Here is an 18,980-nt window from a genome sequence, read left to right as displayed (position 1 = left end):
AGGGTCTTTGTCCTTTATAGGTTTATTTAAAGTAGTGTTTCCACTTAGAATAGAAATTCCATGAGGGATAAGATCATGTCTCTTTACATTGCTGAAATAATATTCTTGCTGAGCATCATGTACATATAGGCACTTAGAAACTAATTTTAGGGATTTAGGAGTACTTTATGATGACATGATCACCCTTTAGAGTTGATCAGTGGTTTTCAACCCTTTGAGATATATCTTGAATCAACATAAATTTTTATTAATCTTACTTCCATATGAGAGCAGATTTACTATTATTATTAGTTCCTGGTTAAGAATTAAGGAATGCTTTAAAGTGAATGTATTTTATTAATGACAACATCTATATAGACTTGAAAATGGTAATAAATATGTATATGCACTTCTATTTATTCAGTGTGCAAGATGGTTATGCTAAATATTTTGCTAGGGCTAAATAAAAATCAAAGGCATTGTAGAGTTGTGAAAGACAGATGACTTTGGAGCTAGGAAGACCTGAGATCAAGCCCATTCTCTGATTCATTTTGGCTATGTGACCCTGGGCAAGTCACTTAATCTCTCAATGCTCTAAACTCTCTAAGACTCTAAATTGCAGGGATAGAGGAAAGTTTCCTCATCTGGGAGTTCCCTATATGAATAAATCATGGGTCCAGGCTGTATTCCTATAAAAAAAATCAAAGTGACAATATTTAGTGTGCATATGGATTCTTCAGTAGTTTCATAGTTACTGAGAGGTCCGCAACCCTCAAATTAGGAACTATTGGATAAGATTTAAACCAGTAACTACAAATACTATTATTTACTTACTAGAAAGGTGGTAGGCACAGACTTGGGATCAAGTGACCCATATTACTGATCTGTCACTTACTAGCTTTGTGAGTAAGCAAGTTGCTTAATCTCTTTATGCCCTAGTTCTCTTATCCATAAAGAGGTAAATAATAATTACTCCAGAGAATTGTCGGGACCAAAGTAAGAGTGCATGCACATACGTGTTTTGGCAAACATCATCACTATCATTATTAGTGCACTAAAATCCAGTAGACAACTAAAACATTGCTACTTGTTTATATGACATTATAGCTTAATATTTTAACTAATTATTAGTTTTAGCACATTTTGAAAGATAAATAATGGTACATAATTTTTAATACAAGAAACAAATAAAATATAGTTCAAAGCTAAGCTTTAAAATGATTTATACTACTTCACATAATGGATAATATATACTTGGGCCATTTAAAGAAGTGTTTGGATATACATTCCTAAAGGAATTTTTCAATATCTCAATTTCATAGCATTAAGAAGAAAAATGTCCTAAAGTTAAATTTTGAATAAAAATTACGAATTAAATGTTTTACATTGTAAACTTCACAAATCCAAATTCTGTTAGCACAGATTGTGAGATTTATATCTAAATATTAAAGAAATCCATGTAGATGTCTCCTAAAAATTCTTTTGTGTAATAAACAATTTAGATGTGAAAAGTTAATTAACCATAGATTTCTAATCTTCTTATTTTGCAGTTTGTATAAATTTCAATTCTTCCACTTATTTAGATTTGATATAAAATTTATTAGTGTTTTTTCTTTTACTTTTCTGCTAGCATTTGAATCTGTATGATACCAATCTTTACAAGTATTACATTACAACAAATGTATGATTTCATATACAGGGTATCCCAAAAGTGTTATTGCACTTTAAAACTCTTAAAGCTTAAAACTGCACTAATGTTTTTGGTATACCCTGCATATGCAATGCACACATGCACACAATGCTCACATGCTGTCATCGCTGTGATGAAAAACAGCCATTAAAAAAAATCTTACAGATATCCTCTGTGGCAATGAATTATGGAAAACCAATAATCTCTGCAGAAAGAATTAGAGTTGATCCAAAGGTCAATGAAAAGATACATGGGGGGGGAAGGGCATAAATAAACTTCAACATATTACTAATGAATGATACTATGTGCTCAAAAGTTATCATAAAATATTTTTGTAATAGCAAAAGCCTGACAACAAAGTAGAGGTGCCTATAAATTCACTTAAATTTCTACAAGCATTGATTATTTAAGGAATATCTGAATAAATTGTGGCATATAAATATGATGGAAAGTTTTGTCAAAAAAAGGACAAATATGAAAATTTAAGACTAATATAGGATGAAATTAAACAGAAACAAAAGAACTGCACACATGACTATGATAATGTAAGTGAAATCAGTATTAAAAGGTACAGAAGATATGATCCAGAAAATGTACAAAAATAGGCCAGTCATTAAGATCAAGAGATAAGGAATGATCATTTCTTCATCCATGTAGCAAGCTAGTAACAAACCCGGAAATAAAACCCTGGATGTCATAATTCCCAATCCAGTTCTTTTCATTTGTTTCTTCTACAATAATAAGAATTGATGTTGATACAACATTTAAGGGTCAACAAAGTATTTTTCCTATATTATCTAAGGTATTCCTCAAAACTTGGTTCAGAGAAGATAAAGGACTTCTAGCATGAGAGGCAGGAGTCAAACCCAGGAATCACTTGACTCTCAAGTTATAACAGTTCTCATACTCCCCCCGCCTCTATATTACACAGATACTATGATATAGTCTGTTTTTTCTGTTTTTCACTTTTTGGAGGGCAATTGGGGTTAAGTGACTTGCCAAGGTTACATGGCTAGTTTTTGTGTTGTGTCTGAGGCCAGATTTCAACTCAGGTCCTCTTGACTCTAGGGCTGGTGCTCTATTCACTGCGCCACCTAGCCGCCCTGATATAGTCTGTTTTAAAGGAGAAAAAAATTCATGTTAATTTCTTTATGACTGACAAGTACTTTGACTGAAATTATGCTCAGTATTTTTGCAAATTATATTAATGACAGTTATCAGTCATGCTCCTTCAAGGGGAGTGCAAAGGAAAAGAGATGCAACAATGCTGTACTGACTAAGAGAACCTGGCATCAGAAGGTTTGGGTTCAAAATATACTATTGTTACTTTTAACTCTGTGATCATAAGCAAATGACTTAATTTCTCTATTCTTTAGTTTCTTCATCTGTAAAAGGGGAATAATAATAGTTGATATATATAGCCATAACTCCTCTCTTGAACTCCAGCATCACATCTTCAACCTTGATGTCCCATTAATTGTTCAATCTTAACATGTTGTAAAACTGAACTCATTCCTCCTTCAAATATTTTTATTTCTGTTGAAGACACCATTACTCTCAGTCATTCAAATTTTTAACCTTAGAGCCAAATCTATAATTCTTCTCTATCTTCCATCCCCATAACTTCCAGCTATTATTATTCTCTCCTTCCTCAAACACTCTGAGCTTTATCTGATTTGTTGTTTACTTCACTCTTTTATCCTGTAGTGTTTCTTGTTCATGTGAAATACACCTCCACAATGAATGTAAGTTTATTGAAGAGAATCTCTTCCTTTTTGTCTTTGTATTCCTAGTGCCTGGTCTTTTGAAAATATCTAACAGGATTGAAGCCTTTTGTAAATCATAAAGCATTATGTAAATGTTATTAATTATTATAATTAGAAATAGAAACGTTACCTAAAAAGAAGGTATAACAAAAAAATCCAGCCATTTCTTAATTCTCTCTGAATCTGAACAGCTACAAGATAAAATATCAACCACTTGTGACTTGCTTTATTAAAACATCCATATTAGATGGACCTTACAGCATATAACAAAATGAATGTGAAAAAGAAAAGCCATTCATCCCAAGTTAAACAAGAAAGTAGAAGTTAAAATCAAATCAGAAAGTAAATTAAGAATTCAGTTATACAGAGAAACCAAACTTTCATTCTTACCTCAAATGTTATACTGAGTGAACACTGACAATAGTAGAAGATGAGCTAGAGAAAGCTCTGAGATCCCTAGTACCCTGTCCAGATATAACATAGAGGACCTTAAGATCTAGCTTGGAACCTCAAAGATCCAGGGCAGCCTGCCTAGTGGTCCAGTGTAAAATGAAGCAGAACTGACCTTTCCATCCAATCTGGGCAGAATCAGATGCTGGCACAAAGTCCTAATTAAGGAATTGGGAGAGATGTTGTAAACTCAAGAAGATACTAACTACTATTGAAAGTTATTATATACCTAGAGTTTCCCAAAAAGAAAGAGACAGCCACTTTTTAACAACTGCAAGCAGAGACTCAAAGGGGAAAAACTGATTTTCCACAATGACTACATAACAACCTAGAAGAAATAAAGCAGGGGATAAAAAAGGAAGTAAAAGTTCTGAAGCAAAGAAATGTATGGAAAATAAACAGTTTAGGAAAAAAAGTGGTAAACCATATCCAAGAAACAGATTCCCTGAAAACTGTAACAGACTATACAAATCAATGATTCCATGAGATAGCAAGAAATATCTGAACAAAATCAAAAGACTGAAAACTTTAAAAAAAAAGTAAGATACTTGGTATAAAAAAACAACTGATTCAGAGAACAGGTCAAAGAGAGATTTTTAAAGAATCACTGGACTCCCTGAAAACCATGATTTTTGTTGTTTTAAGCCTGGAACGATATTTCAAGAAATCAGAACTAGGGGCAGTTAGGTGGCGAAGTAGATAAAGTGCTGGCCCTGGAGTCAGGAGGACCTGAGATAGAATCTGGCCGCAGACTCTTACTAGCTGTGTGACCCTGGGCAAGTTACTTATTCCTCCCCCTGCCAAAAAAAAAAAAAAAGAAATCATAAATAAAAACTGCTTAAATCTCTTAGAACTGAATGACAAAATAAAGACAGGAAGAACCAGTCATCTCTAAAAATGAAAAGACATCTTAGAATACAAAATTCCAAAAGCCACGAGATAAAGGCTTACAAGTCAAAATATTTTAGGCTACAAAAATGAATATAATTCCAGAGAGTGGGAGAGAGAACTTTGAAGTATTTCTGTTGAAAATACAAAAGTTGAGTAGAAACTTTGATGGTCAATATTAAAATCATATTGATTATATACTTTATAGACAAAGGAGGGTAAGCTCTATACAGTCAGTTACAAGACTTGGTGTTGATTGTGGCTTAGATCATGAGCTTCTTATTGCAGCATTCAGACTTAAATTGAAAAAAGTAGGGGAAACCATTAGACCTTATTGGTATGACCTAAATAATGTATCTTATGAATATGAAGAGGAAGTGAAGGATAGATTTAAGGGATTATATCTGGCAGATAGAGTACCTGAAGAACTATAGACAGAGGTTTAATATATTGTGCAGGGGACAGCAACAAAAAATATCCCAAAGGAAAAGAAGAGCAAGAAAGCAAAATGGCTCTCTTATAAGGCTTTACAAATAGCTGAAGAAAGAAGGAAAAAGGGAAAAATATAACCAAATGAATATAGAATTCTAGAGGATAACAAGGAGAGACAAGAAGGTTTTCTTAAATAAGCAATGCAAAGAAATAGAAGAAAACAATAGAATGGGAAAGACAAGAGATCTCTTCAAGAAAATTAGAGATATCAAGGGAACATTTCATGTAAAAATGTACATGATAAAACAACAATGGTAAGGACTTAACAGAAGCAGAAGAAATTAAAAACAAATGGTAAAAATACACAAAATAATTATACTAGAAAGATTTTAACATCACCAATAACCATGATGATGTGGTTATTAATTTAAAGCCATACATCCTTGAGAATGAAATAACATGGGCCTTAGGAAGCATTGCTAACAATAAGGCTAGTGTAAGTGATGGAATTTCAGCTGAGCTATTTAAAAACCTAAAAGATCATGCTGCTATAGCACTGCACCAAATCTGCCAACAAATTTGGGAAATCAACAGTGACCACTGCACTGGAAAAGATCAGTTTATATCCCAGTACTAAAATAGGGCAATAACAAAGAATTTTCAAATTACCGAACAATTACACTCATTTCACATGCCAACAAGATTATTCTTAAGATTCTACAAGCTGGGCTTCAGCAATGTGAGAAACAAGAACTACCAGAAGAGTGGGCAGGTTTTCAAAGAGGCAGAGGAACTAGAGACCAAATTGCCAACATTCACTTGATTATGGGAAAAGCAGGGGAATTTCAGAAAAACATCTACTTCTGCTTCATTGACTACACTAAAGCCTTTGACTAGGTGGATCATAATAAAATGTGGCAAATCCTCCAAGCAATGAGAATACCAGATCATTTTACTTGTCTCCTGAGGAACCTGTATGCAAATCAAGGAGCAACATTTAGAACTGAACATGGAACAACTGATTGGTTTAAGATTGGGAAAGAAGTGTGACAGGGTTGTATATTGTCACCTTATTTATTTAACTTCTATGCAGAGGACATCATTTGAAATGCCAGGCTGGGTGCATTAAAAGTTATAATTGCTGGGAGAAATATGAACAATCTTAGATATGCAGAGGATATCACTCTGATGGTATTAAAGTGAAGAAGAATTAAGAAGCCTCTTGATAAAGGTAAAAGAGGAAAGTATAAAAACTAACGCGAAGCTTAACATTAAAAAAATTAAGATTATGGCAACTGGTCTCATCACTTCCTGGCAAATAAAGGGAGAAAAAATGGAAGCAGCATCAGATTTCATATTCTTAGGCTCAAAGATCCCTGCAGACAATAACTACAGTCATGAAATTCAATGATGCTTGTTCTTTGGAAGAAAAGTTATAGCAAATCTGCATAGCACATTAAAAAGCAGAGATATCACCTTGCTGACAAAGGTCTATATAGTCAAAGCTATGGTTTTTCCAGTAGCAATGTATGGCTGTGAGAGTTGAACTACAAGGAAAGCTGAGCACCTCAGAATTGATGCTTTCAAACTGTGGTGCTGGAGAAGACTTTTGAAAGTCCCTTGGACACCAAGGAGATCAAATTAGCCAATACTTAAAGGAATTCATTCAGCCTACTCATTGGAAGGACAAATGGTGAAGTTGAAGCTTAAATACTTTGGCCACATAATGAGAAGAGAGAACTTTTTGAAAAAGACCCTGATGTTGGGAAAGACAATGTGAAAGTAAAAGGGAATGGTAGAGGATGAGATGGATATATAGTGTCATGGAGGCAATGAACATAAGCTTAGACAAACTTTGGGAGATTATGAAAGACAGAAGGGTTTGTCATTTTATGGTCCATGGGGTCATGAACAACAGCAACAGGAACTTGGAAATACAAACACAAGAGTCAAAAGAAATCCAGAAAATTCATTTATTTGTGCTAATTTCTGATGCAATGCTAACATTCTAATAGGGGAAGAAGAAACAAGCATCCCTTCAGAAACTTAATATTCAAAGAGTATTAAGGGAGCTAAAAGGGTATTGAGGGAGTAAAGAAAGGAAAACAGACATCATAGGGTTGGACTGATTCTTCCCTGAATGTTTTAAGGTATGTAGAAAGGAGGAAGAAGAAGTGAAACTTATTGTTTCTCATAATTATGGTGCAGGAGAAAAGTATATAAACATGGAGGAAGAAGTAGGGGACTGGGCATCACATGATGCTTACTTATCTGAAATGGACAAAGGAAAGTTGGATATTCACACATACACAAACATTTTGATGTAGAAATTCATCAAACTTAATACGAAAACAAGCAAGGTGGGGATGTGATTAAGAGACAGGAAGATACCAGAAAGTGAATAGTCTCAATCAAAACAAACGATGTGATCCTCAAGTAAGGATATAAAGGGAAGAAGCGGGGGGGGGGGAGGGATTATTGAAGGAAAGTGAACTTTTTTGTCTCATAAATATAATAGAAAATTGTTGCCCAGTAAGAAACAACAAAAGAAATTACTTTGTAGAATACTGGTTTGTATGAACTGATGCAGAATTAATTGATTAGAAACAGCAGATAACTTGTATAAGTACAACAAAATTGTAAATAGTGGGGTCAGAGGAGAGAGGAAGTTACCAATAGTGATAAAAAGAGAATTAAAACATTTTTAAATACACAGAAGAGAACTGGAAAAATATGAGAAATACAGATAAGCAGAATAGTTTTGAAAGTAATCTGAAGAATTTATTATACCCCTTTCTAAAAGCATGAAGTATGAAAGAAAGATTCATAGTTTCATATACAATCCTCTTCTTGTATTCTGCTGTGGTTTGGGGGAAATTTTAAAAAATAAATACCACTTAATAGTGCTTTAAAATTTTCAAAGTATATTATATGTTATCTCATTTGAAACTCACAACAACTCTGTAAGGTAGGTGCTATTACTATCCTCATTTTCCAAATGAGGAAACTGAGACTGAGAGAGGTTAAAAGACTTAGGGTCACACATATAAGTAAATATCTAAGGCAGGATTTGAACTTAATATAATTGTCCAAATCAGTAGATTCTCTCAAGTATATATTTTGAGTTTTCTTTAGGATAAAGGGTCAATATATCATAATTAAAATTTTAAGTAGCTAGAGTCTGTAGAATCACAACTTAAAAGACGTAGAAAGGATTAAGAGGTGGCAAAAGTATACAGAACTATACAGGAAAGGGCTTAATATCACCAATAACCATGATAACGTGTTTACTGATCTAGAGTCATACTAAACTAATTAATAGCCATCTATGCTAGAAAACTAGAGACAAAAAAATGAGAGCGGCATCATATTATAGGAAAAAGAGAACTGCATCTGAAGTTAGTTGGTAGAATACACAAACAGACAAAATATAATTTATTTTTATTCCTATATAAGTCACTCTAGTATAGGTTAAGATGGCAGTTAATAGGAGAATTCTTTTGTTTCAATTGATGAAGGCATGGCAAGACTGGGAAGAAGTGGATACAGGTTGTTTCAGAAGTGTGGAACTACTGGAGTGATAATTTTTTTGGTTATAAATAATAGAATGCCACATTTTCAGATGCATGAAAATGGAAAGTGGTCCTGAGAGGCAATGGAAATCACAAGGTCTTAATCTCAATGATTTGCATGCAAGAAGTGGTACGCACGCGCAAGTGCACACGCATACACACACACACCAAAAATGAGGTATTATGAAGGATTTGTATGAGTAACAAAGGAGATGATCAGGTAGAGAGAATGAGAGTTAAAAGACATAGCTGAGTACTGAACAGGCATCCCCCAAATATTTACAGAACTATAAGAACTCCAATATAGTTACAAATCTTCCACAGAATCCTGCTTCAGCATTTCACAATGACAAAAAAAAGTAACTCTGAGTTCTCAAGAATTTAGCACCAAAGTACAAGCTTTCACATGTCTTACCACAATTAAAAGCTTCAAGTATAGGTATATTGTCTATATATCTATTGTCTGAGTACAAACTTAAGTAGAAAAAGCTCTTCACCAGGCTAGTCAGGCCATAGCAATTTTCTAAGACCATATAATAATTCATGGAAAGGTCACAATCTGACATTAGTGGTGAGGTTACTCACACTGACAAAGTCATAGATACTTCTAGTATTCAAGTACTACTAAATTACATCTGATAATTTGTTCAGGAACTAAATGTATTTTAGCAAATGACAGAATAATGGTTTGTATCTAAAGATTTAAATATTGCTGACAATTGTAGAAAGATATGTTTACTTTTCTGTATCTACTATATAAAAACATGACATTTGCCAAATTGGGTCACATCTATCATTTAAATTAAAGCATGTCTTTCATGGACCAATATCTTGATTCTAATTTAACATCACAATCTCTTTGTGATAACAATATAGGTTCAAATTTGTCAAAATCATCCTTCTAACATATAATTGGTTGTAATCCACATTTTTAGTTATTTAGAGAATATTAAGTTATTTGTTTTTTGTTCTGAGTCCCATACATCTTAAATAATTTATTTTAAAAAATAAATTTAGATGATACTTGATAGTTTAACCGAAGAACTCGAGTAAAATTCCTAATGCTTAATTTAAAGCTACTTACTTATCAGAGATTAAATTATATGGGAAAAATCTTCCCATATAATATTTGATATTGGATTCCATTGTGCATGTTGTAAGGAAAAGAAAGCTTAGACAGATATGATTCTTCATTTCAATTTAAAAATACTTTAAAATTTTAGAACAGATAATTAGATTATATTTTTATAATGTGAATTTTAACTACTAAAATGTAATTTAATCATTAAACTTTGAAGGAAATCTAAGAACAAATTGATTGATTAAAATAATTCATAAAACAAAAAAATTGTGTACTTGATCATCTTTTCATTAAATCCATTTTTGAAGGCAAGCTCTGCATTTATGGTTAATTTTAATGAGATTATTTTACACTTATAATCATCAATGCTAATGATTTTCTATTTCACAAAAAAAGTTCCTTGTAATTATAGCCATTCACTTCTCCAAAAAAAATGCTTATTCACCTGGGAAATATTTCCCAGTATTAATAGCTAAGGTTACTAATCTCAGGATGAAAGTATTTAAAGTAGTAATCCAGAACACATATCTCCCCAATTAGAGTCACTTTCATAAGTATGTTTAGTAGCTATATTTTAGGAACTAATATTATGTAATTTGTAATCTACATGTTATTTATGTTACCACTATTTTTCCTAATATTGCTAGATTATTCAGAAAATAACCAGCGGGTGCATACAGCACTAGAGCACCTTGAAAAATGCTATGTATAGCACTATACTCAGCAGGCATACAAATATTTGTTGAAAAAAATGAAATAGGTAGTTCTTATTTCTCTTTTCATTTTTATGATTTAAATCACATGTGTGTGTGTGATCAATGACCTGATCTAGAAAATCATCAGCAATCCCTAATTTGAGAGCATGTCAAAAAAGGTCCTTTTAATATTGTTTGGAATTCTCCCAGAGATATGTTCAAAATTATTATTTATTTTCTAAGCTATTCCATAAAAACCATTTTACCCATAAAGTTGATAGCTCTATCTCTTACATTATGGAAAAGACTAAATCAACTTTCTTCTAAATTCCTCTTTACCTCTGATACTTAGCAAGTTATTAAGCCTTCCTAGGCCTCATTTTCATCTGCGAAGTGAAAGAGTTTGACTAGACAATGTTTGAGGTCCTTTTCTGCTTTAAATCTATGATCCTGTAGATAATCACTTTCTGTCTATTCTTCCTTGGAGATCTCATTCATTACCATGGCTTTACTTATCACCTCTGTGCAAAGGAGTCTCAAATCTCTCCCAAGGGCTTTCTGATCTCATGTTTCCAACTGTCTACTGGATATCTTGCCCTTTCAAGTTCAACTTATACAAAATTGAGCTCATCTTTTCAAAATCTGTCCTTCCTTCAACTTCTCTATTTCCATTGATGGAATCATAACTTTTGCTGTGATCTAACTTTCTCAACTCTTGAGAATCTCACTTTTCCCCTATTTTCAACCCCAGTTACTGCCTCCTCCCCTGGTCCCAACTTATAACATCCAATCTCTTGACAAGTTCTGGAATTTCCTTCTTTCCATTCATTCCCTCTTTTCCACTTCCACTGAAACTGTCCTAGTTAACACCTCATATATTCTATTACAAACTATTGTAGTAATCTCAATAAATGGTCTTCTTGCCTCCATTCTTACATCTCTGATCCATCCTTCACACTGCTGCCTGAATAATTTCCATAATGAACTGCTGCAGCCTGACCTTGTCACTCAAAAACTTTCAGTTTTTCCCCACTGCCTATTAAATAAATTATAAACTCCTGATCCTGGTATTCAACATCCAAATCTAGCTTTATTTTATATTATTTCCTTTAAAGTACTCTACATTCCAATTTAACTCTCCTCCTCGCTCAGTTTTATTTTGTCCTTTGGTCTTGTGCCTTTGTTCTATAGCATCTACCATATCTTAAATGAATTCTGAATTTCTACTATAGAAATCCTTACATTTCTTCAAAGGCCCAACTTGGGTTCCTCTGATCAATGAAGTTTTTGATAACACTCCCCCTCTGCTGGCAAAAATGACCTTTCCCTCTTCAAAATATCTCCACAGTAGCCCTCCCTATTACACTTTTCACACTCCCTCTTTGAGCATAAGCTATTTTCAATGTATCTCTTCCCTGAAACATACATATACATATACATATACATATACATACAAAACCTCTGTAATCTCATGCAGAGCAGGATCTGGGTCATATCAATTTTTGCACGTGGAATATCTTTGATAGATATGCATACAGCAATTGGTTTAACTCAACGAATAGGTACAATGAAAGTTTTTTTTGTTTTGTTTTTTGCTTTTTGGAGGGCAATTGGGGTTAAGTAACATGCCCAAGGTCACACGGCTAGGTTTGTGTGTGTGTGTGTGTGTGTGTGTGTGTGTGTGTGTATGTGTTAAGTGTCTGAAGCTGGATGCGAACTCAGGTCCTCCTGACTCTGGGGTAGGCACTCTACTCACCTAGCCGCCCAACAATGAAAGTTTTACCTCTCCTAAATTCCCTTTACTAGTACATGCACTAAAAATGGAACCATATAGAGAAGATTATATCATTTTTGGATAAACAAATTATAGGAACAGGAAATTTTAAAAGAGGAAAAATAAATTGTTAATAATCATTTGGGGAAATGTTCAATTTTATTAAAAATCAAAGATGTTAAACTAAAGCATCTTTTACCTACACACACCCATCAACTTGTCCAAAATAATGAAAAACAATGAAAATCAATGCTGGCAAGATTGAACTCATTCATTGCTGACAAAATTGAAAACTTATAGAATCTTTTTGGATAGCAATCTGGAAGTCCGCAGTAAAAGTTACAAAATAATTATACTCTTTTATCTTGTAATTCTGTTGCTGAGCATATACATGGATACTCCATTGTTTGGCTTGTAAAGCCCTTGAAAACCTATCTCCAAGTCTACTTTTCCAAGCATGCTGCACATTACTCTCCTCCACACACGCTATGTTCCAGTCAAACTGATCAATTTGCTGTTCCCCTGCATGTGACATTCTATCTTCAGGGCCCATGCCTAGAATGCACTCCCTTTTTGCTTCTGGCTCATAAAATCCCCAACTTTCTTCAAAGTTCAGCTCCATAAAGTTTAGTACCATAAAGTACCAGCTTAAGAAATGTATTTTGATCTTTTCCTGTCCCCTCACTCACCTAATAGTTAATCCTCCCACTCCAGGGAAATAATTTTCTATATAGATATTTGTTTTTCCTCAATATAATGTAGGCTACTTGAGGCCCAAATTGTTTCATTATCATCTTTGAATCACTAGCACCTAGCACAGTGCCTGGCATAGTAGGCACTAACTTTGTGAATTCATCTTGGAGAACTAGGTAATATAGTAGATAGAGTACCAGGCCTGCAGCCAGGAAGACTCATCCTGAGTTTAAATCTGGCCTCAGATGCTTACTAGCCTTGTGATCCTGGGGAAGTCACTTAACCCTGTTTTACTTCAGTTTCCTGTCTGTAAAATGAGCTGGAGAAGGAAATAGCAAACCACTCAAGTATCTTTGCCAAGAAAATCCAAATGGAGTCAGATAAGACCAAAACAACTGAACAACAACAGTGTGTTGTATATTGTTGTGTTATCAGAAACAACATAAAAGAGCTAACTCAAGGAAAAATGTAACAGAAAAAAATAGAAACACCTTAGATGTCAAATAACAGAGTAATGGTTAAATAAAGTGTAGTATATAAATATAAAAAAATGATCTGATATAAGCAACCATGTGCAATGGCAAAGAATCCAAAGTAATCTAGAAAGACCATTATGCAACAATGAAAAGAAAAAAAATGATCCAGAAGAATGTAGCACACACCATCATATTAAAAGTGTTTGTAAATAAATGGGGATAGGGACTTAAGACAGTGGGGCTATTAAAGTGGTATTATTCCTTAGGCATTGAAATTAACATAGTTACTAATCCAGTCCTTCAAATAAGAAGTTACTAAGCACCTATGATGTGTCACGCTCTGTGGTAAGTGCTGAGGATATAAGCACGAAAAATGAAACATTACCTACTAACAAGAAACTTATATTCTAATGGAGGAGTCAGTAAACACATACATACAGCACAAATATAAAGTGAATAAATAGAATACTAAGTATGTATACTTAAATATATGATGGTTTGGGAAGGACAGCATTATCATTTGGGTAGTTTAGGAAAGGGTTCATGAAGAAAATGGTTCTTAAGGTATGTCTTGAAAGAAGAAAGGGACTTTACGGAGGGTAAGGAGGTAATGTATTCCCTACACAGGGGATAGTCAGTGCAAAGGGATGGAGAGAGAAGATGGAATGTCATGTGTGAGCAACATAGAGAAGTCCAGTTGGGGTACCCTGCAGGTTATAGGTGGAGGAGTAATATCTAATGAAGCTGGAAAGATAGTTTGAGGTAAGACTGTTACAGGCTTTGAAAGCTAAACAGAGAAATTTCTATTTGATCCTAGAAGCAACAGGAAGTCATTGGAGCAGATTGAATAGAAGTCACAGATCAACAATTAAGGAAAAGTACTTTGACGAGTATTCAGAATAGACTACAATGATAAGGGGAATAGACTAAGGGGAAGCAAGACCAATTAGGAGGATATTGCAATAATCTGAGTCAGAGGAGATGGTAGTTGGAACTAAGATATTAGCTGTGTGAATGTAGAGAAGAGGTCACAAGTGAGAGATGTGGAGGCAGATGACAAGATTTGGCATCAGAATGGGGTGAAACAAATGAGGAGTTAAGAGTAACACCAATGGGAAATTTTGTAAGAAGGGAAGATTAAAAAGGAGGTAGGTAGGTAATTAGTTCAATTATGGGCATGTTGAGTTTGAGAAGTCTGTGAATCATTTGCATACAGATTCGAACTGATGAAGTTGCTGAGATAAGAGTGCTTGGCAGAAAAGGGCCTTAGATAGAACCTTGGGGAACACCCAAACTTAGGGGGCATGATGTGAATTATTAGCCAGCAAAAAAAGATTGAGGAACATAAATATAGTGGTTTATATTTATGTTTAATGTTAAAACATTTAATTTTTTAAAAATCATACTTACACTTAAAGGCCAAACTCAAAATTTTCTCACCTTTCTATTTGAAGTACTGCATGATCCCACAGGTGTGTAAGGCACTTCCTTCAATTCTGAATGTAGCAATCATGGTCACTCAGACCAGGATGTAGTAATTTGGTTAGCACTTTTTTGCTATTCAAGAAGGATTGTCCATGTCATAGAATGGGACAGTTATTTGCACATACAAAATGTGTGTTAGGGTAAAACAGTCTGGTGATGATAGTAATAATAACTCACATTTTATATAGCAATTTTAGGTTTACAAAGAACTTTCTCTGCAATCTCTTTACAAACTAACTGGTAAAATGTTGATCATCCCAATTTAATTGATGAATATGGTTAAATCATTTTTCCAGAACCAGAGCCAGGAGTCAATGGGGTCATCTGATTACAAAATCATTTTGCCACAAAGGAACACTACTCTCATTACAGTTAGTGTGACCAGCCTTGAAATCTTTCATTGTAAAAATATAGCTTATATGCTTTTTTGAAAAGTAGTATATCATAATGATAATTAAGAATTTAAATTTTAAATATATATGAACTTTTAAAGTTTTTGTAGAAAGGTGGCTTTCGAAAGCTATACTTCCAGGAAAATAATTGAACAGAAAAAATCCACAACATTTAAAAGGTCAACATAGACTATATTTCAAAGTTTCTATACACAGTTCCTAGGACAGACTTACTTTCAAGAAGTATTTTAGATATGATCTACTAATATATAAAAGGTTTTTTTATGCTGAAAATGCCTATTTTCTTTAGGACAAAATTTATTAGCTAGGAAGAAATCTTCTACTCCTGATACTTAGGAAAGAATGAGAATAGAACTTACTTAATTGTAAGTAGAAATTTGAGAAAGATTTGGAAATCTCAGTAAGAAAAATATTGTAAGGGTGAATAAAGAGAGATTTTTAAAAAATACAAATTATGCCAAAGAGTATTAAATTTAAAATACTTTAATGCCAAGGAGACTACCTTGGATGCCTGAATTTTTCTGAAAATATTTTACATTCTTTTCCTCTCATACAATTATTCTAACATTTTTATTCTTAAGACCTTTTATTCTGACCATTTTTATTATTTTCAAATTGCCAACTCACCATCTTTTTTCAACCCCCTGCCCCCAAACCAACATTTGGTTTTCCTCTTTTTGACCCTCTCTAGAACCCAATGAAGTTATGTCCACAGTTGATCTTCTTGGAATAGGAACAATGTGAATGAGACTAGCAGGAGAGTAGAGCCTATGCTGAGGTTAAATGGGGAGCAGGGAGGGAAGTGATAAAATATTAGAAATAGAAGAATTTTTTAAAAAGGATATGAGACCACATATATTCCATATATCCTTCTGGCTGGTCCTGGAAAACACCTTTTCTAGTACAGGAGGGTAGAATAGAATCCTTCTATCTAGAAAGTATACCCCTAAGTATCTACTTCAATTCAGAAACCCCATCTTGACTACTGGTAGGTAATTGATTCCAAGAAGTAAGCATGTCTCAGGTTTTGTAAGTAGATAGCCTAAGCACCAGGGAGCACCTTCAACTTCTATTAGATAAGAAAGAATGAAAATCTCACCATTTATTCCAACAGAGGACTATCACTTTTAAGGTGTAGGCAATGGTTCTATATAAGAACAGCCCTATGCATAACATTTATGGTAGAGAAGGATGCCTTCAATGAAAGTCATTTGCACAGAAAACACGTAGTCTATGTACAAACTTAACTAGGCAGATGACCTAGACCAGGGGTTCTTAAGGTTTTTTTTTTTAATGTCATAGACCCAATATTAGAATAATGTTTTTAAATTTATTAAAATAAAATATATTGAGTTACAAAGGAAACCAATTACATTGAAATATAGCTATCAAAATATTTTTTTTCCAAAAAAAAATTCACAGACAACATATTAAGAATCCTGGACTAGATTTTCCCTACACTCCACATCCTACCTTTTTCCCTACCCTTTAAACCCAGCCTAAACTGTCTAGACAGAATCTAGAGTTAGAAAACACCTCAAAGAACTTCTAGTTTAAGTTGGCCAACGCTGCCCTTTATAATATCCCCAAACTGTGGGTAATCTAGCCTTCTCTTGAAGAACTTTAGTTAGTAGAAATCCACTAGGCTCCTCAGGAAGCCCTATGACTGAAAAGGGAAAGAAAGATGAAGCCAGACATACAGGCGTGGCTGCTGTAGATATTAGGACTTGAGGAGTGCCCTGTATACCTGGTTAATTCATAACTCCCAAATATGCAAAGCATAAATTATTGCATTACTTGCTAAAGAATATGCCATGAACAATGTTGCACAACTGCATAAGAGAACCTGATGCAATCTACACAATAATAGTAAGGCAACAGTGGAGGTTTTAAATATTTTCCCATTTCCCCCAACTACAGTATCAGGTCAATGCAGTTAAGGGCTACATTAAAAATACAGCCAAAAGAAAGCTAAACCATTTCATCAAAACATTGCTTGTTTTTTTAAAAAAAAACTCTAATCCCGAAAATAGTGAAAATGAATTAAATGAAAATTGTCCTTAGGGGGGAAACAGAAGTAAACACAGCTAACAAATGAGTAAGTTTTTACAATAGCAAAATGTTTTAAACTTGTAATTGAACATTAAGAACTACATGAAAAAGAATATTTTTCTTCTAAAATAGAATAAATGTCAGTGTCCTTTTACTTATCCAGTTTCCCAGAAATAGTTCCCTATCATGAATCTTCTGTACAAATCTCCTATATCACATTCAGTTTATTATACTACTTGCCTTGCAACTGTCATTTTCTCTGCCTCTACAAATAGGTTGCAGATATATCTGAATGCAAAAGACCAAATGACAGGGTACAGCTTACATCTCCCCTATTGGCTAACATAGTACTTCGCATTTAATGAGTATTTAATTGAATCTGTGCAATTTCTTCTCAATGTATTAATGATATTGTACTACAAAAATACTAAGAAACCTTGAGGACTTCTAAAAAAGACTTAAGTTTTAAGAAAGTTTTTAAAATTTTAGATTTCAAAATTTGTTAGATAGGTTCATCCAAGAAAGATCATTACAGATGCCAGTGTAGAATTACCACCTTTTTCTTTCAAAGAAGTGTAAATTATAAATATGACAGCCATGACAAAGCAACAACACAGCTAGGAAAAGTTTGATGATGTGTTCAATCCCTCTCTATGTGGATGCATTTGATGAAGTGTCAGCAAAAAGAGATAACCAAGATTTCTTCTTTCTCACTCCACATTCCTGCACTGCAGTGCCCATAGAAATCAACAATCAATTCAAGAACATTTACCATAGAATATTCTTCAGAAAACAATCCTCTAAGTTCAGAGTCTAAATGGGCTGTTTTCTTTTTCTTTTGAATTTATAATGGCATAGATTAACTAGAAGACAAAGTCAACTAAGAGCATACAAGTAACACTAAAGAAAGCTGGTAAAGACTTTAACCAATAAGAATCTTCCCTAGGCACCAAATTTTATTTTTTCTGATGTGACTGTCATGAAAGGTTGTGGGTTTATTTTTTTTTTCTCATCTAAATACTAAATTAAGCCTATGCACAAAATAGACTTGTCAGATGAGATCAGAAGATTTGGGAGTGAAGGGTGGGGCAGTTAATGCAATGAGCACTTAGTACCTGTAATTCTAGGGGACACTGCATACAAAATCTTCATCTAATATTTCAACTCTATTACAAGAGTTGATGGAGGTGATATTAGCTCAATGTCGTGTGTGTATTTGGGAGAAAGGGAGAGAGAGAGAGAGACAGACAGAGAGAGAGAGAGAGAGAGAGAGAGAGAGAGAGAGAGAGAGAGAGAGAGAGAGAGAGAGAGAGAGAGAGAGAGAGAGAGAGAGAGAGAGAGAGAAGGAGAGAGAGAGAGAGAGAGAGAGAGAGAGAGAGAGAGAGAGAGAGACAGAGAGAGAGAGAGACAGAGAGAGAGACAGAGAGAGACAGAGACAGAGACAAAGAGAGAGAGAGACAGAGAGAGAGAGAGACAGAGAGAGAGACAGAGAGAGAGAGACAGAGACAGAGAGAGAGAGACAGAGAGAGAGAGA

At 34.0% G+C, this 18,980-nt stretch overlaps 1 protein-coding gene across 1 annotated transcript in view; it reads right to left on the bottom strand.

Annotated features, from left to right (window-relative positions):
- ELOVL4 (ELOVL fatty acid elongase 4) overlaps positions 1-18,980 on the bottom strand; it is a 55,910-nt gene that overhangs the window by 35,885 nt on the left and 1,045 nt on the right. The gene's annotated exons all lie outside the window — the stretch shown is intronic.

Source organism: Petaurus breviceps, unplaced genomic scaffold (assembly GCF_028583685.1).
Source record: "Petaurus breviceps papuanus isolate PSGF00001 unplaced genomic scaffold, PetGlider_PUasm1.0 90734, whole genome shotgun sequence".
Taxonomy (NCBI): Eukaryota; Metazoa; Chordata; class Mammalia; order Diprotodontia; family Petauridae; genus Petaurus; species Petaurus breviceps.
The sequence above is the reverse complement of the archived record's forward strand: the minus strand, read 5'-3'. Positions and strand labels throughout refer to the sequence as shown.